The 27,875-nt window shown below is 40.4% G+C and overlaps 1 long non-coding RNA gene across 2 annotated transcripts; it reads right to left on the bottom strand.

The window, feature by feature from the left end:
* Nucleotides 1-194: 194 nt before the first annotated feature.
* LOC126914232 (uncharacterized) lies at nt 195-27,688 on the bottom strand. 2 transcript variants are annotated; one of them, XR_007709612.1, is made up of 2 exons: nt 22,025-27,688; nt 195-318 (listed from the first exon to the last, which is right to left on the bottom strand). It is a non-coding gene; the product is annotated as an uncharacterized LOC126914232 (long non-coding RNA). The 2 variants fall into 2 exon arrangements; XR_007709613.1 differs by having other exon boundaries at nt 195-315.
* Nucleotides 27,689-27,875: the final 187 nt, after the last annotated feature.

Here is a 27,875-nt window from a genome sequence, read left to right as displayed (position 1 = left end):
AAAGTACACAGAATTTCCTATTTTTATTCCTCGTTGAAAATTGACGTTTCGGAGAGTTCGCTAAATATTCGTCGAGGTATTTATCCAACTTCTTCGTAATTTTGTCACATTTTTTGAACGTTGTCTAACAAAGTTTTGTTTACGGATAGCGACAAACGCAGCTCTTACTTACCGTGATCGTCTTCTTTTTCCGATTCTCAAGCCCGTTCTTCGCGACGGGAGGTCATCAAGGACCCCATTTCTTATGACGTCATTTATTCTCGATCCTCGGCCCATACGAGTCCACGCAGGCGAGCGACGTTCGCGTGTAGATCCCTGCTAATTGCAAACAGATTTATTGGCCCAGGGATTCTCTTGGAATTTAATACGATTCTTCGTTGCTCCACGCCGAACCATCGCCGATCGTTTCGACGAATCGTTTGCTTTCTTAGCGGATTGCCTTTCCGCCTTCCTCTCGCAACCGTTTTATTACTATTTACATCCTTAAAAAAGTTTAAACAACACGAGAAAACAATCCGCAAGTTTCCTACACCTGGAATTATCAAGTACGCGTCGTGTAATTGTTTTGCGCGCGTATTCTGCCATCGTCTTCGTATTACGTACAACGACTAGACCGCGAATTTTTATGCAATTTCATATTTTTCAATCAACACGACCAAGGAACCTGCGACGATTTGTTTCGCCCATTAAATATCGTAACAAGTACTACAATTTGAATATTTTTTATGCTTTTCCATGTTACACGCGTTTTATGCATTTTTGCAAATTTTAAAATTCTCATAAATGCGTAGAAATCCGCGGTTTAATAACAGCAAAATATATATTTCATGAAAGTGTCGATGATACGATACAGAAGATATAATTTAAAATAAAAATTACGAGAATAATATGTAAAAAAAAAAAAAAAGGAACGTTTTCAAGAACATTTGTGAATAATTCCTGGCAATTTCTTGGCTAACGATGAAACTTTCCGTGCGTTTCTTTTAATATTTCCACGACAATAAACGATAATTCAGAAGCTTTTCTTTAGCGTTACGTATACAGCGTGTAACGTAACATAATGTAATACGTTTTTATCGGTCCTCGTACGTTTACCGATATAACGTTACGTAATAATACTGTTTGCTACACCGTCCGATATGAAAATGTAAAACTGTAGCAACGTTTACAATCGCGATAATTAATAATCAACAGAAAGAGAAACATTTTTTTAACACGTAAACAGCGAAATTGCAATACCAACCATTATTTTAACACTAAAACTACCACACCAGTCAAACTGATTGATTTTACAATTTTATTTTCAAATTCCTACTTCGTGTTATATTTTTTCCGCGATGATGCAATGACTTTCGCAACGACAACTAAAAGAATAATATAATGAATTTTATTTTGTTTTTGAAAACAAAAGAACTGAAAATAATTTCGTATCAAGGCTACTTATACCAATACCAGTGAAAATGACTGGTACTTGTCAAAGTGTAAAAGGGTCCTGTAATCTGTTTATCGAAACCCAATTAACCAGTTTCCTAGTTTTGTACAATTTCGCACACGTTTTCAAAATTTTTACCGCCAGATGCTGGCTAGATGCTGGCTAGATCGCCAGATGCTGACGCTAGAAATACCACAGCAGCGAAAATGACTGGTTCTACAATTTTATAAATACGTCGATCCTCGTTTAGGGATCATAGTCCTGGATGGATTAATAGTACCAAAAGTGTACTACGTAACATGGAATTCGTTCCGTAAGAAAGCAATAAATCAATAAATATAAAGATATTCTATTATTACGTATTTTTTAAAGACCAGTCATTTTCACTGGTTTTGGTAGAAATAGCTTCGTGTTAACTATCGGTAGTTTTAGCGTCAAATTCTAATATAAATATCGAGGCTTGCGCGAATTTGCTTAAACGAACTTTCTTTACGAAAAGAAAATGCTCGTTTATTCTTGCGGCAAAAGTATTCTCAAAGATCGTGTCAAGACTTTGTCGGAAATCGCGGAACTGGCATTACAGATTTTTATCGTAATTAAAGATTTGCAGGTACGTACGTACTTGTGTACTCACGTCCGGTTAGAGGACTGTTAAAGTTAGTTTATCGGTGGAAAGAGCGAGGGAAGAGAGCACGCGAGGCGAAGAATATTAGTGGGGATATTAAATGGAGCTAGAAGACCGTGGTAGACTAACGCGAGAGAAGGAAAGATCGCGGGAGGAACAGAGACAAAAGGAAAAGAAGAGAAAGAAAGGCGAGCATTAACGTCTTTGATGTGCCGCAAAGTCGAAGATGGGTCTTCTCATACCCCGAAGGCTCATGGCTTGTCACTCAAGTTCTACGCGGATGAACCATCGAACTGTACACCTTCCAAGATTTCGTTCGCTCCAACTTTTACTCATCGCCTACCTGGTATTCTAATTCGTAAGCCTATCCATTTATAAATCGATTCCCGTTTAATGGTATTAAGATGACGTTCCGTGACAGCTACGATTATGGGACGACTGTGCCATTCCATTCGACAAAATTAAGTCGACAAACTTTAATATAAGCCGAGAGCGTTCAAAATCCAGAGCATCGAACGTACCTGTTGTCGCGTATGACGAGCCGTCCTTTGACTTAGAATCGAATTATAATCGGTGAAATCGATTTTGCTAAGTTGCGATTTAGCGAAAGGAGCCATCGAAAGGCGGGTTCGATTACGACGCGCGTCGATCCTCTGTAATATAGTAGAAGTAAATTCGTAATGGTCGAAACGCTTGTAAAAGCAGGAAACGAGGGTTAGGCTTTTAGAGGGAGCAGGTAACACGATGATAATTGGGTCGTAATAAATTAATTCGCTGACAAAGCCCGCGGGGCCAAAACAACGAACAGTGCAGCAACAGGGACACGAGGTTTCAATAGAGTCTGCTAGCATAAAACTTTGGTTTACGTTGGCTCGAAGAGAAACCGCGGCCAAATGAGTCGGCTCGTAAACGACGGAGCAACGAGGACGGAGCGAAAGAGCGTCGCAAGGCGAAGGAGGAACGGAGAAGAGCGAGAGGAGGAAAGATATAGTGAAAAGCAAAGAACCTCGCAGCCTCCATCTTCTTGAAGAGACTCGTTGGTTCGGGCGAAGGCTGAAAGCTGAAAAGACGTCGGGCGCGGCACGGGTCTCCTTCATCAGGGATATAAGGTTACTTGTGGGAAAGATGCCTACGTTTTATTATGGCTTGTTTTGAGCTCTACCAACTCTTTGGTACTATAATTACGCGGTTATTGATAAGTCGATCAGGTTACCGTCGTGCGAACCTCTCTTCTAACGCGCACAATGTTCCCTCTAAGCGTTCCTTGCTTCATCGCCAGAACAATGAGAGCCAGGACGTCGTCCTACAGCCGGATGATCGTCGCTGGATACCTCTGCTCGCTCTTTTTTCTTTTGCTCTTGCTTTTCGACTCAACTGCACTTCGTAGGAATTTCATCCTTAAAGAACTTCCTTCTCGCAGCGTTAAAAGAGATACCACCTGTTTCTCGTTTTCTTCTTTTCCTTTTTCTTTTTTATTTCTTCCTTCACTTACATCCATTTAAACTAATTCCAGAAGAGACGGACGTCCAAGTCCGTCGTCTTTCTTTTCTTTCGCACGGAGTCGAGAACGTCGGTTTATAGATACCCGATTGCCCGTGTAGAAAGAAAAAGAAACTCTAAAAACCACTCGTATTATTCCGTCGATATTTAAGGTCCTCGAGATTGTACTCGCAATGTACGTCGAGCCTGTACGACGATGTTGAGAATCCTGAAACATCGACCATATAACAGTGACCGTCTCAGCGTTCCTTGGTGAATATCGTCTGGCACGTTTCGTACGCGCGGCACTAATCTTTTTCTAATTCTCGCGTGAATTCCTATCGATGAATGACCAGTGTTACCGACAAATTGAAATGAAAATGCAACGTATCTTACAAGGGATCAGGCTGCCTTTAGCGTGAGAAGGAGCTGGTCGTACGGATAGAAGCGAGTTATCGTGTTCGTCCATCTACATACGTAAGCTACTCAAAGTGACTACTCATCTTCCTCTTTGAATATTCTATCGTGAATACTTGACCGTACAACGATCATAATAGCATTTCTTTTTAGTTAGTTCGTCTGTAATAGATCGGAACGGTACAAGAAACGTAGTTAATAACGCGCGTACATAAATATGTCAGTAACAAATACGGCTCTACGATTTATTAATACTTATACGAGCGTTAAATATTAATTTAAATTCTAATTGTTTGCTAGATTTTCCAGACTTTTTTATGCCGTGCATGTATCGAATTTGAAATTATTGATTGTCCATAGCAAATTATCGTTCAAACGTCACCGTTATATTCGTAGTTGTGTAATTTATAGTTGCGTAATTGCGTCAAACGCAAAAGCTAAAAAGATTTTACAACGTCGGTTGCTTCTAATGGAATTGCAGCAACAGCTCAGAATCTGCGATCTTAGAAATGTTGCTCAAAAATGATGGATGTTCGTGTCACGAAGATGACACAGAGATATGCATTTCGATTACTATTTCAATCTGATCAGAAGTATGCAATAACTATGCAGTTAGATGGCTTCACAGCTAAACATTCCGAAGATGCCTCACCGAACAGGCAGCTGCTCTACTATCGAATTAAAAACTTTGAGAACTATTACCTGAACATTTTTTTACTTCGATGTTCCTATCGCATCTATGGAATCATTTCCTTCGTAGAAATTACGAATCTCCGATTCTACGGCGTTTTACATCGGCTTTTTAACGTCCGATAATTTGAACGTTATAACAATATCGTCGAATCTCGTGACAATGAAATTGAAATAGAAGAATTCCGGATATGGCATTAAAGATTGGCGAGGAAAGAAAATTTTCGTTTATAATAAATGATCGTTGAAAAAATATTTAATAAAAACATCCAAGTTATTCGTTAAACGTAGATCGAGTAGTCGCTACTCTTTCGATATTTAGGAAACATGGAAATGCCGGGGTAAAACAAGAAGTAATATCGCTTACAAATAGAACGTAGGTTAACGATAAATAAGATTTTGGGCATACTCGTTGGAAGCGAAAGTTCCTTCTTTGACCATAGCAGGTAGCAAGTCTTCGGGTATATCGCTGTGTGCACCCTTGTTCGTCATAAATCAATGTCTGTTGGTAAAATTAATTCAATAGGATCAATGTTTTGGCAGATGGTTTCGCTTACAAATTGCCTAGATAACGTAACAAATCAAAACTTATCGTCCACCAAAATGAAAACGATGAGATCATCTTTTTGAGTATCGATTATCGCGTTACCAACGTACGCTTTAGTTTTCCATATTCTTCGAATCAAAACACCGCTAAGAGAAATCAGACGTCAATGTTATTTATTCAAAAAAAAGAAATAATTAAATATGAAAGAAAATTCAAGTTTAAGAATAAGCGCAATTATGCTCAATCGATAAAATAATTATTTTTAAAAGACGATTTGGAAATTTCCTGAAACATAAAAGTTGGCGTAGAATATATATTTTGCGATAATTACAAGTATCCATCGTTAAATGATTTTAATCGATCGATCGGTTAGCAAATATTTTTGTTATCGTAAATCTCGTTCGAAAGATACTAATTAGGTTTCATTTGCTCAAAAAGACACTAAATACGCATTAAATCGATAGAATACGATTATATGAAATTAAATAATAGCAATCGATAACCATCGGGATTTAAGAGAAAGCAACGACCTGGAAAGGTATAGGATAGACGGAGAACCGTCGAAATAAAAAGACGAGAGTCGTAGAAGCGAATTGTCAAGATGAAGATGAAGAAACGAGGCTCCTCTGGCCTGTTTCCGGCAGTAGGCTCGATACGAAACGGTTTCCAAACGAAATGATCATCAGTCACCTGGCAACCGATTTTGCTCCCGATAAATTCATAAACTCATGCAACGTACATGTCGACAAGAAGACTAGAACTCGGCGATGCCACCCGCTGTCTACCATCTACGAACACGATCTATGGTATCTGGATACAAAAGTAGCGAGCTGTCTCTGTCGGAGAAAGTACACCAGCCCCTGTCACTTTTTCAGCTCTGTTCCTCTGATTTATTTATACATCTTAAAACACTTTTATTAATTTCGTGGCAATATTAATCGGCGAAGCTGTACTAACGGCTGTCTTAATATTCGGCTGAAACGTTCTACTTGAATATTTCGATTGCGTTTAGCATTTTTATTACCTTCGAGTGGAAAGATTTAGTTCTTAATAATTGTAGCAAATAAAGCAGCTCGTCTTGCAGATTGGAAGGTCGACGAGGAAAGAAGAATCGATAACCTTTGTTTTCTTGTTCTGTAATCTGTATATCAATCAATGATTTACGAATATTCCACTTATTTTCAAAGGAAAAAATATTTCAATCGTGGCAAAGTATTTTGTTGCAGATTAACGCACTCGTTGAAACTATAGATAAAAAATAGTACTGAGTAGTTTGCATGCCAATGAATGTTTTAAAAAATTCCACGCGTTACTCAATTATAATTGATATAAATATTGTAATCAAAATTCTATTGCTTCTGAGATGAATGAAGATTGTTTTGGACGACTTTAATATTATTATTTACACGTCCATTGTAGCGTTTAAAATCTGACGCTTAAAAACTTGCAAGTCGAGGTATGATGAGAATAAGTTGGAGTTGCCGGTCGATATTCGCAATTAAAAATCGGAATGTTAAAGGTTACACAACTAATAATCGCGTGTCTCCGGTAAATAATTAACCGAAATCGAATAATTTGTTCGGTCTATTTCCCGGATAATTTCTTAAAAATTAAATCTTTAAATGGAAATACAAAAAATGTTTCTCTCGACGCGGTAAAGAATTTTGTATAAAAAGATATTCGCATAATATTGACATCAAGTTTAGCACGCACGTGCATCACCTGTACACCAAAGATGCTTTTGTAACGCGCGTTTCTTAAGGTGCATTCGATCCCGACCATACAAAGCGTTAACACGCGAACCACGTCTAAAAAGAGCGAGTAGCGAGCGAACGATCGGCACCTTTGACACCTAGCCTCATAGATGTTCATCGAAGCAAAGTCCTGCTTTCAGAACACCGTTCCATTTTCATCTTTCGGTCGTCCGTATGCCGCGATCTTTCTCAACTTTGCTACATCTAGCAAATCGACGCAACGTTCGACGCAAGTCGAACTAACGCGTATTTGTTACATTGTAATCTTCATGAGAATCGATAAGAAGAGACGTAACTGTTCGGACGAGAGAACTTTCGGATGATAGAAATCCATCGTCTCTTTCTATGATTATCGTTCTATTAGGTTGTCCGGAAAGTATCTTTCTTTCGCAAACGCGTTTCTCGCAACAATGTACCTTCGTACAAACGTGAAACCAAGTCTGTGAAATGCAACAAAATGTACAACATAACAAAATGGATCGTAATTCGACGAGATAATGTAAAACAAAAAGCGTCGTGCGACTGTTATTTCCTGATAAAACGAAAGAAACTTTTCCGACGACCTAATACGTTTTATTCGCATTGAAAACGTTTACGCGACTACCGTGAACGATTAAGCGAGCGATTATGTCTCGTGAAACGAGTGGAAAGAGAGCAAACGACCGATATGTTTGACGATCGTGAGAGTGGATTTTACGGTTTTGTAAGAACCGACACCGCACCGGTGGTAACATAGCGGTGGGTATCTTGTCAACATACTTTTCGTTCCAATTGTACGAGAAGAAACGATCACATGGCCAACGAAGCGGGGGTGTCGCGTCTCATAATATGCGCTAGAGGGCGTCCGAGGTGTCCAAAGGGGGTTGGAAAAGATGAAAGAGACCGCCCGAAAGATCCCACGACAGCTTTCGTTCTGGCACACAATGGTTACTCGTAATTTCAGATCCTTCGTTGGTTCGCCGGAAACTGTCGGCCACCTGCTGCTCTGCTTGTGACTTTATTCGCTTCTTCGTTATTAGTCTCTCACTCTGTTACTTCCTGCGAACATCGAACCATTTGCAAATCGTCCAAGCGTTACCATTGTGGCGGTACTCGACAGGCCAAATACCATCATTCGACGCTAACTAGTGTCGGACGACGGCAGCGCGGTGATTAGAACGAACTGTCCTGTTTTTGCGATCAGGCTTTCAGGACGGAAATGGAAATATCGTACATAAGCATAGCGCAACAGCGGCTTAAATTTAAGTTACAAAAGTAATCTTAAAAAAAAAATAAAAAAATGTAATATTGCATATGTCGTACCGTCGCGTATCGGTACTTTTGCCTGAACCATCCCACAACCATAATTCACCGTTTATTATGGAAAATACAAATATGTAATACACAAAATCTGGTAATAATAAACAAATAAAAAAAAAAGCAGTGATTAGCGCCTTAGGTTACGACATCTATAACTAGCAACAACAACAACTATCACGGACAACATATACCACCTCACTATTTTAACGTGCTACAATTAAGAAGAAAATATAGAGTTTACAAGCTTCTTTCTTTCTTCGCACGAAGCTTCGTTCTCGAGAAAATTTGTCGAGTTTGAAAATTAAAATTGGTCCGAAAAGTTTCTTTCGTTTTATAAGGAATTAATGGTGCACAATATTTATATTATTTTATCGAATTACGTATGATCCATTTTGTTCTATCAAAATAAAGATCACAACGTTCGACAGACTAGGTTTCGTGTTTGTATAAAGATGCATCGTTGTAAAAGACGTGTCTGTAAAAGAAAGACACTTCTCGGACAACCTAATAATATGAGTGGAAAATGTCGAATAAAATCTCCGTTTATTAAATAATTTCGGAAATATGTTCATTTTCTAATTCTTCTCGTCGCTTTTATTTCCCTTTTCTTCGACGCTGGCTCGCGAGTTTTTCGAAATTGTTTATTTAAATTGCCCCAATCAAACTTCGCGCTGAACGTAACAAAATCGATAGAAATTATTTTACAGATGTTCGAACGTGCGAGTTGTCTTGTTGAAATTCTATGAACTTCCGATACACCTACATATTTATTCAATTCGTATCAACAGACGCCACCACTACAACCGAATACGATACACCGAGACAAGGGACCATGAGTTTGTGGGATCCAATGGCAGAGACACAATAGCCCGAATGACTTATCATAACTGTACTTATCTATATATACAGTTAAGCTATGACTTACTCGCGGCACCGAGTAAAATACACCAATTCGTCCACGACTCTGGACACGTTCTACAATGCGCGTCTATGTAGCAACGAAGCATATTCTTTTGCTGTTTAAGTCGACGACTTTCGGCTTTTAAAAGAATCACGAGTCCTATACGAACTACGTGTCGTTGTACCAACGGTTAATTCTTCTATAATTTCAAACAGCAAGACTACTTTTCATTGTATTCGTAAAAAGTATCTATAGGTAGATATATCAGTTACGTGTATATCGTTTATGTGTACCATAAATTTATTATACTACACTCATATAGGTAGCTGGGTACAATTTCATTATTCTGTTTTCTGCTTCGACTCTTTAGCTTTTAACTATTTATAACACACTGTATGTAAGTACGTAAGTAAGTAAGAGTATACCTGTCAATCTTTCTGTTGCTGTACGGACTTCCATTTAGGTAACGTTTTAGCGATTCTAGGTCACTTTTATGCATATAATCTACGCTTCCTATATCTTCTTTTTCTTCTTTCCGATATTTGCTGTTCCCATCCGCCGTGGCTAACAAAAATTACGTACACTAACGCGTACATTATCGTATTATTATCAGAGCCAAAGTGGCTTTGACTTTAGTCAAAGAAATTTTGTAAATCTCACTGCCAAAGCGCTCGATCCGCGTTCATCATCGATGCTTATTAATCGTAATTTTACCAATTTCGCGTTAATCGAATTGGCAAACAAGAGGCTCGTAGGTGAGAAATTACTCGAAAAAGGGGAATCGCTGTCGCATGGTCGTTACAACGTCGCATGGTAATTTGCTTCCTCTAGAAATTAGCAAAGGGAATTGTTTCGATCTAAATGACTCGTTATAAAGTAGACGTAAGGCGAAACATGTATCGCATACCAACGAGACGATGCATTAAGCTCGAGCATTGTGCATCTCGAACAGGTTTCGTCTGACAGTTTTATTGGAGCGTGAGCGAGTATCACGCGTGTAATGGAGGCATTGTAACGGCCCGTGAAGGAATAATGCTGCTCAAAGTCTACGTGACGCAACGTCCTCTTTCAGGATTCTTCTCGTTTCGTTTGGTTTCGTTTCGTTTCGTTATACTCGGCTCGTTTTTACTCGGTCCGGTCATCACGGTGATCGGCAACCTCCACGTGCGAGCGGCCACAAAGAATGATGCGGGTGTCTGTCCCGTCTGATAATTCCATTAGCCTGATGTCGCTGACGCTGGTAGAGCAGATTGATTCGATATCGGGACGGTATCTTCTCGAGCCGAAGGAGAAGAGTCACGCGCTCGCGCTAGGAAGATCCGCCATAAAGAAATACGTCTCGATCCTTTGACACGGTAATCCCAAGCGTTAGAACGTTTATTCTTCGCCGTTTAAAAACATATCGTTGTATCTGAAAGGACGAGAACATATGGAATTTTAACGAATCGAAATTTAAAGACTCGACTACCGCGGAAAAGGTGTTCAAATTTTCTCGTACGTGCACCATGAAATTTTTTGTTGCATCGATACTACATAAACAACGATACGAAGAAAATCGCCGATAAACCGACGATATTGCAACGCTCCTTCGCCGAACGATGCGCTATCAGCACGATCGTTTCCTTTATCTAATTTACTATTTATTCGTCTCTCGAGGATCGATCGAGGTTGTACGTCGAGAGAATGAAAACGAGAGGCGAGAGACGAAAAGAACGAATTTTCGTCGGTTCGAACGAGCTCGTTAAGAAGCGAAAGAATGCGAGGAATCGTGAAGGGGTACGATTTTCCAGGCTGCGTTGTCGTTTAAAACACCCGTCACCGCAGAAAACAACAAATTTCTCCTCTTTGTCACGTCGGCGGAACGAGTTGAAGTTTTTGTCCGTGAAGAATGTCCGTGTCCACGACTTGCCGTGAAAGGATAATCCGTCAGCGGGTCTCCTCATCCAGCGAAGAAGCTAAACGCGAGCATATAGGAGGCAATGCTCTCCCTTTTCCTCTAGCACGTTCTTTTACGCCGCCTCCATTTTAATCCTCCGTGTGATTGCATGCCCGATACCAGCTGAAACGCTCACGTGGAAGGAAGGACGAGCGACGTGTATGAGAGCCTGACAGACCGTAAACCCTTTACCAGCTGCGGGGGGTTCTTCGTCTCCTTCTTCTTTCCCTTCTCTCTTTTATCCTGCCTTTTACCTCCTCCTCCTCCTCCTCCTTCTCCTCCTCCTCTTCCTTTTCATCTTGCTACGCTATCTCTTCCCTCCTTTCTATCTCGACTTCTCTTCTCTTACTCTATTCTCGACATCTTTGCTCTCGATGCTTTCTTTTCTCTATCTTCTTCTTCGTTTCTGTTTACATTTCGCTGATGTCTCTTTCGTCTTTTTATCGCGAATTTCTTCGTAGCAGAAACGCGAATCTTCGACGAACGATTCGAGTCGTTGTAATAATTTCATGCAGCGTCGATACGGCGTCGAGACTTTTCGGCGTAGATTTTTGGAAGCTAAATTTTCATACGTTCTTGCCGGCGATAACGTAAAACGATAAAGTAAAATGCCCGAAACGCTAAAATATTTTTTACCAGTTAAATTCGATCGAATTTCCCGATCGAATCGTCAAACACCGATTATTACCAACATTTCTATATCGCGTTCGTCGTAATTTTAAGAAGATAAGCGAGCAGCGTGTTCGCACTTTTAACGCATTAATGGATTATATTGCGATTGCGATCGGCTGCGGTTAAATGGTTAACGCAAGACGATAACACGCGGAAGAAACGTTGAAAAACAAGCGTAAAATGTTAGCGGTTAACATTGACCGACGGCACAGTGAAAATCGATCTGGTTTCTAAATGTGAGAAAAAGAGAGCGCGGGAGTGAGAGTGCGTGTGTCAAAGAGGTAAAAGGCGATCATTAGCTGGTTGTGACGAGACTTACTAATAGGCATCGAAGAAGAGATGTCGAGACTCCCTTGGACCTGGTTCGATGATACGACTCGGTCCCTAGGCGGCTCCTTTGAGGGTCTCGATGCCTCTTCGTTCGCTTCACAGAGCCGAAAGCCGGCATTACCACAGATACACCTAACGTCTCAGCGACTCGGTACTTGCGCCATCTCTCGAATATTTATAATTCATCCTTCCAAGTCTGCGTTTTTTTTTTTTTCAGGCATCTTTCTTGACAACGAACGAACGTTTCGTGTTATCGACGAAAACAAACTAAAAGCTCGCTATTCAAAAATAGATATCTCACCGCGCTCCACTTTCACGCAAGTCACAGGAACCTGCTAACTAACCGCGCTTCCTTTTCATTCGCGTTACACGTTCGGTTAAGTCGTCTACTTCCTCGAGTTTTTGGAAACCCGAGCTTGGCAAACCGAGAAACTCTGAACGAAAATGACGCTTGCAGGTTTCTCCTTTTTAGGTAGCGAAGCATTAGCGCAATATACGTATACGTTGACATAATCTATAGGTATAGTCGCTACAAGCATCGCATCCGCAATTCTGTAATTTATTTAAACTTTAAATTTAACTCTGGTGTCGTTACAGATGTATCCAGCAACCGTGCAGCGTACAAATGTTTTATCAATTTCTCTCGATACACGTGCACCCTGTACATGTTTGAATTCTAAAATGCTCTTCGATCGACGACGCTCTCACTTTTAACCGATTTTTCTAGTATAGAAAATTCTTAGGTTTTAGGGTATCGGTTTCAGACACGAGGTCCCCTTTGTTTCTTTAAAACATTATCTTTTCAGGATCTACGCGAGAAAGACGAGTACCTGGGAGATCCATCAAGAATCAAGCATATCGATGACAAAAACTAAACAGACGCGTCGAGGAATCTCCGAAGCGGTCCCATCGTTTTGACAGATCTTTCCTCTTAGGATCATTACGCGATAGGCTTCTCATCCTCGTTTGTTCGGTCGTCTCTCACCGGGAAACGAAACGAGAAAATAATCGCAGATTTTGGAAAGTAACGGACGAACCTGTTTACTGCGAGCTTTGTAAAGATTATACTTTCCTCTTCTATAATTCTACCAACTACCTTATTTTCCATCAGGATCTTGGTCTTTCTCGATATAGCGAACGACTAGACCAGGTTAAGAATTCAAACGGATAGAAAACATCCTACTGACGCGGAAGATATTTATGTAAATCAACGAATTACCATTATGATTTGTTCTTTTATCAAAGAGCAAATTAATATTTTAATAAATGTAAATGTCATTGAATCAAAGCAGCGCGTTAATAATCGTGTAAACTTTACGCGTTACGTGAGTGTAAATTGTTAAAGTACGAATGTGTATATATTTTTTCAATTTCAATTACCATGTTTCATCGTATAACCAACGACCGGGTCGGTGATATATTTTGAAATATCCAACTTGCTACAATGTCACTGTGTATCTATTCCTGTCTACCCTATGTTGACTGAGTTATGACACGATATTTTGACAATCTCTGAATAGATTCTTAATTACTAAAAGCCAGAAATAAATAAATATACAAATTAGTTTGCGTGTAAGTTTTGCTCGCAACGCTGGAGGAAACAGCTGATCTACGTTATATTTTGCTTGACTTTCTAATTTACGATATACCAAGTAGATAGGGAATGAGCGTAACATTAATAAATATTATCGCTGTACGCGGACGTTAGGTAGTAAATCCAATTTGATCGTAAAGCTTAATATCGGTATTACGTAAACGATAAATATGTTTATTAATACAATAATACATTCGCGTAAAGCATGTAGGCGAGCAAATAAATATTTGCAATTGATTTCACCGCGTAGGTGGTTTTATTTTTTCCATTCGATGATCAAAACAATCGAATTATAAAATAATCGTTACTTGACAAATCCTATAGCGAAACGTCGCGTCGGTTGAATATAGCTTTAAAAGATAGAATGTCCGTTGAATTTCTACTTTCCGAAACTTGTTATTTCAATTAGTTTCGACGAAACGAACGTTATTTTCAATCTTTCCTACGTGTCCACAGCGTTCATCTTTAAAAGATATTCTTTCGCTGTCAAGCCGTGAATGGGAGGAAAATGTTCCATCGGGCAAGGCTATTAAGTGGCAGGCATTGGTGTAGCCGCTTTTCAAATCTCTGGAAACTCTTTCACGATTCAAGTAGTGTTTCCGAAAATATAGGTAAAAATATTTATGGAATTTAGTCGCTACAATGAACCGTCCACAATCATTAGAACCGATTAGATTTTCAAGCTGATATTGTGCTACGGGCATATTTGCATTATCGGATTTCCTTCTCAGCTCGTTCACCCTCGTTCGTTCGTCTCTCTTTCTCGCGCGCCGATCTCTCTGCGACTCTTTTTGATTCTCCTCTTCTGCCAACCTCTTAGCTCGCGTGACTGCCCATTCGGAGAAGGGTTGTCGGCCGGCTGGCCAAATATTTGTCGTAATTACCTCGAAAAAGGGGTTTTTCATCCTCGGACTTGGAATAATCGCAACACAACGTTCGCCGCTGCACAAGCGGATTTTCCTCTTTTCGCCATGAGATGCTATTATAACAAGCTTCTTTCTTCGTCGAACCGGAAGCAGCTTCTCCTGCCACCGTTGTTTAGCTACCGATTTTTAACGTACAAAAATACGCGCTTCCATATTCGACCACTTGGAATAATAACGTTATGGTTACATTGTACGCTTTGAGAATCTCTCTGCCCCGCACGAACCATGATTTTTCACCGACCTTGATCCACGAGCAGTCGAAGGCTGACGTCTGGCCGAGCCTTTCTCGTTCTTTCTTCTTTTTTGCAGGTTGTAAGAAATTTTGATCTTTACAGGATTAAAATTCCTATCGCGTTAAAACTATTTATATATTCTTTATATTTATACATTAAATGTTTATCGTCCGATATGACTTCGTATTATTATATCGCGATTGTTTGTTCGTTATTTGTTCGAAAAATGTAACAACTCGCGATATCTTTATCGTGGAAGCGGCAAAGAAATCCGCCACTTATCTACGTGTCGTATCTTCTGTAATCCATATGACGTATTTTTCGAATAAAATTAGCAGAGTGCAAAGTGTTGCTGTCCGATCGCATAATTCCTACTGGCATACAATCGTGGTGATAGGGAGGCAGCAATTATCTAGACACATCTGGTGGCAGTGTCGTTAAAAACACCGTGTGGCTTACGCAACTCCCCTCCCCGGTTCGTACTTGTTACCGATCGTCCTGATCGGTTGACATTTTTGCACACCTGTTGCGAAATTCTATCCTATCGAATCGTTATATTTTGGTGCCTAATAATATTTTATACGTAACTCGATATTACATCTACTCTTAACAAATAGTTTATTTAGTACGTGAAAATTCGAATCACTAAATACCGCGTTGATTTATTTAGAGAATCAACGTCGCAGCCAAAATCTACTGGAAATTTTCTATCTAAAGTCGTAATATCTTCCGTATTGTTCTATGCTCCGAACTATCCTCGTCCGGTTGAAAATTTTACCATCATCGACGGTATTTAGGTATAGTACGTGATATAAATTATATTATTTGTCATCTTTCATGTATCGAAGCGTAAATAATAATTCTGTTTAATGATAAAACCGGTTCTGAAAGGAGGTGAGAAAATAGTATTTTGTTTGTTATCTACGATTTGACAGAAATATACGCTATTAAAACTCTTTATGCGTTTTTCTAACGTTTATCTCGTATTTTTACCCATCGGTACGTCTCCTAAGTCGTTATTTCCAAATACCGCCAACTCTTTCGTTTCGCAATATTTTCTAATAGCAAGCGCAATGTGTAATTTAATAAGTATTTTTCTTCATAAATAATCCTCGTGAGAAACGCGTACGTACGGTACGTAGGAATAAAAAAAATACACAGTTTTATATACACGTTTTACATAGTAAGTAGATGCGAGTAAGTGCACAGCTGACAACTGCGCGAGGTCGTGTATAGCTTTTCAAGTAATGAATCTATCTGTTGCCGTGATGTACATCGCGTAATGCTAATGCCAGCGGCATGTCAACTTTGAAAGTTAATACGTATGTCGGGAATAGCTCGTGCGAAAGACACAACTGGTTACTGTTTTGAAAACCTTTGCATGTCAGCTGCAAGAAATAACGCGTACGAAACGTGCGTATAGATCTGTAAATGTAAAATTTAATCGTAATGTTCGCCGGCCTTTGCAAAGCCATCGTAAACGTTGCCACGATCCTTTTTCCTCCATACGGTGCAACTTTCCTGCGAAATGTTCGCGCGTGTTTTGTCGAAAAGCAACGTCTTTCTCTACGAAACGACGCAAAAGTGTAACGTTTATTCGGCCTAGTCCGGTCACAAAGAAATACAAAGATTAAATATTCCGAAAGATTTACCATACATATACACTACGTCGGCGAAGAAAAAAGCAAATTACAGACAGTCGGATTTGAATAATCGTCAGTTGGAACGAAAAGGATCACGAAGTAGCGAAGGTTCGTACACGAGAACGAGGTATAGCAATACGTACGTACGTACAGTGGATCGCGAAAGTATTCCAACGCTTATCGCACAATTCTTTCATCGACGTACCTGTTACGCGAGTTGTACGAAACTTTTCGAGATTTAATTCGCACCTCGATGAGACACGAGTATAGATATTAAAAGTTGCGTGATTATTTATTACGAGCGTACCTACGTTTAGGGAAAAATTAGTACACAGGACGAAAGGTAGAGTTAAACGTACGATGAGCGCGGAAGACGACGTTGCTACGAATTGTAGCTTGCTATTAATTAGCGAAAAATCGACCGTGATGCTCCCAACGATTATCTTATAGCATCTTCTGCGTAGAATCTCGAATCCGTTAGAAATTTTGTCGACATAATCGAGAAAATGAACAGATAGATTGAGAATTACTTTCGTGAGCTGCATACGTGTACTTAGTGTACGTAAGCGCAGACGTAAGTAACTGAAATAGAACGAGGGATCGGGATTTGGGAGGGTGGCAGTGGATGGAAGAAAAGGACAGTGTCGAAGCAAGTGGGAACTCGCTGGTCGAGCAAAATCAACGCGATCGAAGGATGATCGAGGAGGACAGCTCTAACGGACGGTGGCATCTCAGTCATCGGCTGCAATCCCACGGCGACGCACGGTCCGAAGCAAGGGTTGGCAGTTAAGATGGATCACCGCGCGGCACGGCGTGTGTCGTCAAAGCGGCTATCCCGAGTCCCGAGTCCCGAGCTAAGTTCGCCGGGTAACGAATAACTCTATACATCCCGGTTATTGTAATTTTATTCGGTCCGAAACGTGCCTCGCCTTGCCTCGCCTCGTCTCGCCTCGCCTCGCATCGTACTCTTCGTGTCTATTTCTCTTTGACGTACAGCTCTCCTCGGCTCGCGCTATGTTCTCCGAGTTCCTCCATTTACCGCTAACTGTCGTCTTTTATGAGTCGCCGATGCATGATGATCACTTTATTTAAGAACGTTCACAACCTACGTAGCGCAGCGATCTTCCTTTTCTTCTTCTCCCGGATGGTTTTGTTTATTTGTAACAATGTCTCTGCGCTAACATGTCAACCGCTTTCCTTTTACCTTTATTTCACTCTACTATCCTACGACGTAACGTGTAACCTTTTCTTCTATGTACGTACGTATATGTACGATCTTACCAATACATATCGAGAACATTCTTTTAAAACGTTTCGCTTTAGACGGGACACGTACGTACTGTATAATACTTGTGTTACACGTCTTATCGCTGAACAACGATCTCACGTACAATTAATTTTGCGAAATTCGTTTTTCCGCTCCTCAATTAGGACGCGATATTTAGCGTTTCAAAACACCCGAGAAAACCAAAGTTTCGCTTCTTTCTTCGTACCGCCTTTGTTCCCCTTCGTTCGCTTAGAAATATTTTGACGTTATTTCGTAACAAGCCTGTATGCTATATCTTTATTCGAAAAAAATATAGAGTCACGTTTTTCCCAACTTGTTCTCCCACGGACAGATGTTGGAAATTAAAGGGCGATCTCCATCGACGCGTCGATTGGAAAGGTGCTACGCTGCTGGTACGAAACGCGTAATGCAAATCGCCGTAAAAAATATTTCTAATCGCCTAGTCATCGAGAGGCACTTTGGTTTACGAGAGAGCGTTTCAGAGTCACGACACGGATACGTTTTCACCGATCGATTCTCCGATCATTGATACCCAATCATCCGTTCACGATCGCCTTATTGTCGAAAAACAGTTAACAGTGATTTTCTCACAGTCGTTACCGCAATCTCGAAAACTCGGTCGACCGTGAACGTTTAATGGTCCAGCTTTGTAAATTCTTCGCGAGACACTTAAGAAAGCATTTCGCCGAAGCGCCAATGAACGATCATTTGTAAAAATGGAGGTCGTGGAAAAATATCGTATTAAAATTGTTGCTACGAGAATGTGTCTCTTTCAACGACGTATCGTAGTGATTTATTCCGAATCGACGATGTTCGTATAAATATAAATATCAACGATGATCGTATAAATTCACGCGAACTTTCGTTTCGTGCTTATCGAGAACAGTTTGAATTAGCGACCTACAGACGTAAAATCGGTATTACAAATAGCCTTAGAAAATAATCTGGATTATCGTCGACGCGAAGTAACGGCGCAAGAGATAAATGTTTCTTAAAGAATAGATTGACATGTACATTAAGTAATAGATATCAATGACACTGTAATCGAGCATTATGTGACAGCGAACTAGAAAAATACCGTGTGACATCTTCACTGGACCAATTAAATGCCGCACTCATTATTAGTAGCTAAATTGAATTAAATCAAGCTAATAAACGTCGCCGAACATCGCTCCTTTGATCCTACGATGTTCGTTTCCCTCGCGCCAATTTATACCGTTTAAAGCACACTCCTGTTTTTCTACCTTTCATCAAAGAGAAAAACCTTTCTTCGAAAGGGAAAATTTCGTAGTTTCTACGTTTCATTCTCACAGTATGAAATCTTCGCAGTCCCATAGAAATACCAGCAAACGATAAACCTAAATCTCGGACCTGAAACGTAGAGCCTAGCATTCACCTACCAGCCTACAAATAGATGGCTAACCTGCTTACGTGGTCGCAATTTTTCTTTGCTTTTTATCGCCACTCGATTCTCTCGCCAATCGCTCGAGTTTTCTACTATACACGCGCAACTCTCTCGCTAATCTGCCAGATACGCTATTCCTATTCTACTCCCATTTGTCATTTCCTATCATGTACCGTACCCAGGTCTCTCCTTTCTCTCCTCCTCTTCCTTGGATATTTACGTATATATATAACGAATACTCGTACAAATGCTACGGTAAATACAACGATACAGCAATACCTTTCGTAGCCACTGTATTTGGATATATCGAGTAACGCAGAAAATATTTACCTTCTATTTCCGATGATCATCGTACGAATTCTTCTATCCGTCACTGTATATTTTATCGTAGATGCGCTACAAATAAATACTCCACGCATAACCGCAAATATATATATATATGTGACTACGTACACTAACATATTACCCATTAGTTACCCAATTACTCGACGAATCGAAGCATTAGATTCAACTAGAATCGAACATACTATAAACTCTTACGATCCAAGTTACAGTACCACGCCAAAATAATTTACTTATAATTCTCAACGAGAATCGATCGTAAAAAGTCTACCAAATAAAAAGAAGAAAAGAAATACACCAACATACGTCGATTACTCGGTCGATTAACGTCAGAGATGTTCGTTTTCGAAGCTACGCTTGTCATCGTTGGAGTGGTTGATTACGCTATTTGGGAGGGAAAAGCCAACGAATGCCCGTCGAGGCGCATCTATTGAGAATTCGAGCGTAGAGCGATTCGCATGATTCCGTTGGCTCTTCGGTTCGAAGAAAACGCGGACGGAAATAGACATTTCGGCATGGGCTATTGGAGCGGCCGCGGAATCGATTAGGCAGGGAATAAAGGTAGGAATAAAGCGACGATTAGGCAGTACCCTGGTAAAGGTTAGGGAGTCGGTTTTCGAGAGCATTCGGAATCGTTAGTGCAAGCCACGTCCCGCGGAGTTCGATCAGCAGGAATCCACCGCTATGCAACAAGTGGCCCCCGAGGCCAAGGGTTCCTTTCACTTCCAGCAAATCGTTCGTCTCGAAATTCTCTCCTCGATGTTTCTCCCCGCGTCTGCTCTACCTTCCATCCAATGCCCCCAAACTACCCGGTATTATCCGAAGAATCGAGAACTCTGTTCTCTTCGAGCTGTTTTTGCTCCGCGTTTTCGCAATTTTTCACAGTCCAGCTGTTTAAGACTGTCAGCGATCGAATACGATTCAAATCGATCAGGCTAATTCCGGAAAAGCTAACTCGTCCTTAAGAATGGCTCGGATTTAAACGTTTGAAAAACCACGGAATAGGCATTACACCGGTCAATTTGGTACAGAAGCCTAAGCAGGAATTTGTTCGAATTCGAATCTTACAAACGTTATGCACGTTTCAATTCATCGCTCTTCCTCTAGCTTTTACTTCTATGTACAGCAACGCGACGCAGGTATAAGTTCGACCACGTTATACCGACGTATTCTCAGGCTTCGATCGTGTTTTTAATAGTACGTTACGCCTTGTCCCGGCGTTTCCGACATTTCTCGTCACTTTTTAAGGCCAGACCTGCGACTGTGCTACGAGACACGATCGAAATCCGGGCAGCCACAAATACAGAGTCCAATGGCGTAATCATCGTGTACTATTTTATTAAATCGAATCGTAGACGTAGCTTATTGAAACTTATTTTATGACAATGTACGTGATATCTCGTCAACACCAGAGTTATTAGAAAGATAGTAATTCTTACGAAAAGCTATTGACGAGGTGTTGCAAATTATTAGGCGTTACAAGAAACGATTAATTCTTTTATCGTGCAAAAATCTATTATCTTTTGTCGTTTACAGACATACTTTGTTGGAATCACTGTAACAAAGCAGTGTAATAACCGTATAGTAAAACAAACTGACGAAACCATAAAGAAGCATTTGGTAGTTTAGGAATTAACGCTGTCTGTCTGTCTTAGCGGTCTGTCGGTATCTGTATTAGGCTAATATTTGATCTTGTAACGAAGCTCGTGTTTTCAATACAACTTATTCGAGTCATTCAGAATTTCACAATGTTTCGCGTAATATGACAGACCCATGAAAGATTTTTACGAGCGTTCGAATAATTAGGCGAGCCGTTGTAAAAATATATGGTGGCGTTGATTACACGAATTATTCCGGCAAAAATCTTCGCTCTTCGTCTTATTTTAATGCCGATCGAAATCTACGATTTAACGATTCCGTTGCCTGGGATTAATTCGATCGCGCGAAGATTAACGAGAATCAGTAGCAGATTATAATGTAATAGCGACCGGGGTTGTATTAGTTATTCGATCAATTTAGATGAAGGAGTTCGGGGATTATTAGTGACACGAGAAACGACTTTCTTGGCCCGAACCGACCCGACCTCGCGACAGAAAAGTCAAATGGTACGAGATCTGACCTCGTTGATCCACTGCCGTAATGAGAACCAACCTCCATTCATGATTCTCAAGCTGTTCCCAAACATCCTTCGTTTCGTTTCTATTAATCCTCCACGAATCGAATTTAATAAGATTTCAGAGTAAATCTCGCGTCGTTAACGTTTTCCTGCTTCGTATTCGAAAATAAACTCTTTCTTGTTAGGCTATTATTCAGGCAATAGCAGGTTTGACGACATTTACGATAAGAAGAATCGCGTCAATTATGTAAAATTTATTCGGGTAAAAGTTGCTGTATCCGCGCGCACACACACACACACATACAAATTATTTTTTCTTCGGAGTTTGAACTCGACGTGTCATTACCATCTACTAGCCAGTTAACCGTGTTTACAAATTGTAACGAAACCCTTACCATCGCTTGATTTCGTCTCCTCATCTTACGAGAGATTTCTACAAGTAAATTCCGCAGTTAACTGCCTGATGATTAATACGTTATTGACCATTGACCATCGAAGTATTACTCGTGTTTTCAAGCACACGTCTTCTTTTATCGAGCACGAGTGTGCCTATTTATATAATAAGTTCGATGATATAACAAACTCTTGAATGTTTCTTCAGGAAAGGAGGAAACAACGTTTAAAAAGCTCTTTGATTTTAAAATCGATCAATTTTATAAATCTAGAGTCTCTTCCGAGAGAGATTAATCGTTCGAGGGATGGAGGAAATTATTTCAATTAAATATATACCGAGATGTAAAATTAAAAGTATGATATATATGTATATATATATATAGGAAAATAAAATTCTATTTAAAAAAACATTTCATATGCTGACAAACATAACAAACAGAATATAAGAACCTAAACAAACGATATTACTCGCAAGAGTCTTTCGTTAAACGATTCTAATATACTTGTGTATATGTAATTTCAAATATCACAGAGTAGTCTTTATTATTCAAATTACCATTGCATATATATCTTTTTAACGTCTCTTCAATTTTTTAAATAGAAATATTTTATGCAAATCTGACAACATACCTCGCTTGAATGTAAATTTCATGATCATTAAACACGGTATTACTGTCTTTACATATGGTATATTCTTCCACAATACGTGTCTATTGCCAAGTCATAAACGTTTCAATTTCTTTCATGTTACATAAACACATAAAAATGTTTATGAATTGCTAAAGCATATGATGTTTATTCATGCGCAGAAATTAGAATCTATTCATAAGCGTGTACGTGATAAATAACAGAATTCGCTTAAGGTTCATTGTCTACAGCTGTGTGATAAATTTATCGATCGGAACGAGGTTGATACGTGGGAACTGCGATCGATTTTCGATGAAAAAAGAAAAACAAAAAGAAGGAAAAAGGAATTGGGAAAGCTGCGAAGACAGAGGCGGGTTACGAACGAAGAAGCCGACAGATTCGATGACGATTAAAATTCGTCGCCAACATCTTAAATACCGTACACTCTTTGAAATAGCACGAAGAATGTTACTCCACAGAACGATTTCATTTGTCCGGCCAAATGGAAACAAAAATACAATAAGAAGTCTACTTAGAAGAGAGGAACGCGAAAGAAAGAGTTCAGCAAACCGAATAGCGAAAGGCAAGTAGAACGATTAGTTACAGACGACGTTCGACTTTCTTGTCTTTATTCGAACGACACATTCGTATGCAAATTCATTTTGGACCGAAGTATAGCTCGATGACCGAGAAAAATTGTCATTCAGCCGGCGAACACCGACGGAGATTGATTTCTAAATTTTTCGTCATTTCAAAGTCTGTTGTGATTTTCAATGACGAAGTATTAGAAAACACGCGATATAATAAAGCTCGTTCCATTGAAATTCAACGTCTTTATCTCTTTCCACGTGTTTCGTCGATACGTTGTTTCGTATTTCGACGTTCATCGTCTTAGACGATACACCGACTAAATAAAAGCGACGAAAATACGCAATAAGCAACGATCAATTACACGTATAAACGATCACGTACAACTTGATTTCGCTCTTTTTTAAATGCCTTTGCCAGCAAAATCAAACGATCGCGAAATTTTTCTAGGATAATCGTCGATCCGCGTTTATCGTTCTTCGTGAAAATGACCCGCTTCTTCTTTTTTATCTCGCTTCGCTGTGTCAACTTTCTTCCAGGGATACCGTTCGTTGCACTAAGGACAGGAAAGTAAAATCGATTCCCTTGCTCGACAATTTTACAGAGTGGAAAGTCTCTGTAAAGTGCGACAAACCTTTTCGGTCATTCGAATCAGCCGCAAAAACTTTCCAAAGTTAATGCACCATCTCTCCTCGTCGTTTTATGGTATTTTGAACGAAAAGGGTCGTATAACGTAAAATACGACGAGATCGCAGGGTCAGACCTTGTATCTTTCATCGTACGCGTGTGTGTATGTGTTTAGTGTACGCCTGGAGCGCGTGTGCACGCATGCATGCGCCTGTATGTGTGCCTTCGGCACATGTGCGCGGTATATCTACACGTACTTGCGTTATACACTAATCCTCTAAACACGCGCGTCAAACGTCTGTTTGTGTTTCTTAAAAAAAAAAAAAAAAAAAAAAAGAGAAAGATCATCCACGCTAATTTCAATGCATATAACGTTTATTTAAAAAATATACTTATTTTGGTAAATTCGATTACGTCGAATACGTTTAGAAAGATTTGTCCAACTGCGCAAAGGAGGATTGGTCCATCGACGCAGAAAACAGACTTATCGTTTTTTCCGTAAGAAGCGGCTTTTTGCGTACATTCCTGGTTCATCTAGCGTATCGCGTTTTACGAGGAAGAAGAAAACGACGAAGGAGAAGAAGAAAGAACGGGACAAATTAATATATCCGCTTTTTAATCCCAATGTAGAGGTTAATTCCAGCGAAGGGAGACGAGTAAGCGAGATAACGTGGGGGCCACGCGACAGGAAGACAGTCGGTTCTGTCTGCCGAAAAACTCTCCGCTCGTTCCCTCTCCGTCCTCTTGGAGACTTCTCGAGGAGCTACGATAATCACGTAATAGCGCGAGCGATTAATCAATTAAAAACGACAAAAGTCACGACCCCCTCTGAATTCCGTACGCGTTACCACCAACCATACTCGTCCCTTTTACAGCAAACGAGCAGCAAGATTTTTTTACTCCGGTCAACCTGATTATTTTTTCTCTCTTTGATAAAACTTCGATGCTGTCGTATCATCGACCACAGCTACAGATCGCAATTCGTCGAATGTCAGGATCGTTTCTTTGCGCGCCCCTTCGCTTTGATGATCAGCATAATGATCGCACAAGCATAGCGTTTCAAATCTAATCCGTTAATCGTAGTGGACCATGGTTTCCGGTAACGCGGAGGAATTTTAAAGTCGAAAGCTTTATTTTTTATTCATCGAAATAAATTAAATCTTTTCATCGTATGTATCTTTCGTAATATCTAAGTAACAGCAAACAATTGTAGCGTTCAACGTAAAATATGGTAGCGTCGTTTGTTGTTTGTCCGTTTTCCGGTAGTAACCATTAATCGGGAAATAACGAATAAAAATATTTATCGTATCGGTTGGCAACATCGAAATTTTGGCGTAACCATAAGTAACTAGTAAGTTTATATTCGTAGGATAATACACGTAAATAGGTACCACGCGAAATATCCAAAAAACGAATACGCGCTGCTTAATATCTGGCGACTGGAAATAATTTTAAATCGTACATCTTTTCATTTACAGCGACGAAAAAATATTTATGACGGATGTTTCTCGAGTCTCGGATCTGGTTCTTCGCGATCTTAACTACCTAATCTTTCACACTTTCGAATCTTGTCTCCGTATGTCAGAGCGTGTCTTTGGACGAATTAGGCTACGAAAGAAATTGCCACAGCGGGATGGAGATTCTTCAAGGACGTAAGCACATAATTTAACAGAATATATCGATAATGAAATTTCGAATTACAAATCCGATGGTAAATGTCGGCTTTGCACATTCGCGTTTTCCACATCTCGATCTCGAAGCATCGATCGAAAACTAAAAAATTACGTTCCTTTTGACCTCAACAAATGTATCGCAAAAGACACGAAGATCAAACGCACGTACGACGTACCATCGTTTGACGATGGTACTTTGTATTTGAACAGGTTTGTTTGACAATAGTAGATATTTTCTATTTAAAGAAGGACGCGCGACGTTCTTTCACAAAAGAACGTGTTACGCGATTGCGTTATTCATTAAACTCGTGTTTCTTTCGCATCTTCTTTCAGGTCCGAACATGAAACACGTATTTGTGTATTTGATGCTTCGTTCGAGTTACGAAACGCGAGACGTAACCAACTTTTTTTTCAAACGTTTGATCGTCGCGTCGAACAATTACGCTATTCGAGAATACGGCCAAAGAGAAATTGGTTTCAACGCGAGTTTTTGCTTACGATTTCTGGCAGACGCGAAACTGCCGTAGAAAAGAAGATTCTCCGTGGACGTTGAAGCACGCGCGGGCAAAACATTATAATCTGAGGTCATAAGAGCAAAGACGTCGGAGAGTGCAGGAGGATTTATTTTATGGCATGTAATCCCCCGTGTCGAGGTGCGAAAGGTCTGTAACTCTTTTGTTGGCACCACGGGGCGTCCGCGCTTCCAAAGCAACCGCTAACTAATTCCTCTCGTGAATGCTCGGCCCTCCGCTATTAAGCCCTGCTCGCTCTACGCACCATCCGTGTTCCCTACCGTCCAATCCGACTTTTTCATTCTACGCCAACGACGCGTTTTCGGCCGGTGCGTATTTCTGTTTTACCGACGATCATTTTTACGTATTATACGAAACATTTTCGAATGATCTCATCAACGCCGTAACGAGGCACAGCTGCCACGATTGATCTGAAATTTTAGATAAATCCGAAAACGTACACACATTTGGAAATTACAAGATTTCTTATTGTAATTTCTAGCTTCTCAAAAAGACTCGCGTCGTTTCGTTCGATTTTATGAAAAAAGTTATTCTCCAGAAACATCCGTACGAGCGATCGTGCGCGACATAAACAAACTTTTGTTCGATAAAATATCAAAATCATTAAGATTTTACCCGTTCCTGTTACTCGTTAGACAAACGAAATTTGGTTCAATTTTAGTTCAGATACTTCGTACGATACATCGAGGAAGACTCGTAGGATGGCGTATGTTGACGAAGGAATGGCGAACAAGTAGAAGCGAAAGACAGCACGCAGGAAACCCACGTAGAAAGCGGGAGAAGGCTGCGCGACGAGAAACGTTAACGAATTCGACAAGAACGAAGGCCATACAAATTTCCTCGATGCGTCGTTGGCCGGCGATTAAGCACGGAGACGCATTTTACAGAGGGCTAGCGGGCTTTGTTTGTACGCAGAAATTGCCGGAGGGGCGCCCACTCGCAAGACGCAGGAAACGCAGATACGAAGAGGACGCACGCGACGTCACTGGTAGCGATAACGCACCGCCTCGAATAGCGTGTACGCACACGCATAACGTCGAAAGGCTTACCACGCATCCACGATGACGAACGCGATCCAACGTTGTCCACGTGCGCTGCACGTCTCGCTCGCGCGCCTCCTTGTCTCTGCGATGCTACGCGACGCGACGCTCCGCACCGCACCGCACCGCACCGCACCGCACCGCGTTGCGACAACCGGAGAACAGCGAGCAAGTGGCTTGTTTAATACGCTCCGCCACAAATTATTCCCAATACGTAGCCACACCGTAACTAAGCATTTACGTAATTGGCTCATGAAAATATTTGAAACCTCTTGCGAGCGTGTCGTGTCTGTCGTGTATGTAGTAAATAAATATCTTGAAATTTCATCGACACTGTCGCGAGAACGATCGTTATCGCGATGTTATATAGCATGAAAATGCACATAGACGCTACTATCTGTAGTATCGATACGTCTCGATATTCGCTGGTTCAATGGGCTTTGACGCTAATTGGGCTTATATTGCTCGAAACAGCTATCGATCGTCGTATACGATTTTTTTAAACAAATGTACGTGTGCGGTGGAAACAGTGGAATAATTGTATTTACTACGTAACGTGTTGATCGCAGCGAATGTACATACGTGAGCGTTCGAATATTTCCGTCGACTTCCTGTGAGCCTGTATATACAGGGTGTCCCGTAGCATCTCGTGGCAAGTCAAACGGGAGCGCGTGAACATGTGCCCCGTCTGACCTCGTTTTCGAATCATAGCGAGTTCCATTATTTCCAAACCGCGTATCCGTGTCAGTTTCGTTATTTCGGTAA

The sequence above is a fragment of the Bombus affinis genome, chromosome 3, assembly GCF_024516045.1.
Source record: "Bombus affinis isolate iyBomAffi1 chromosome 3, iyBomAffi1.2, whole genome shotgun sequence".
Classification (NCBI taxonomy): domain Eukaryota; kingdom Metazoa; phylum Arthropoda; class Insecta; order Hymenoptera; family Apidae; genus Bombus; species Bombus affinis.
The sequence above is the reverse complement of the archived record's forward strand: the minus strand, read 5'-3'. Positions and strand labels throughout refer to the sequence as shown.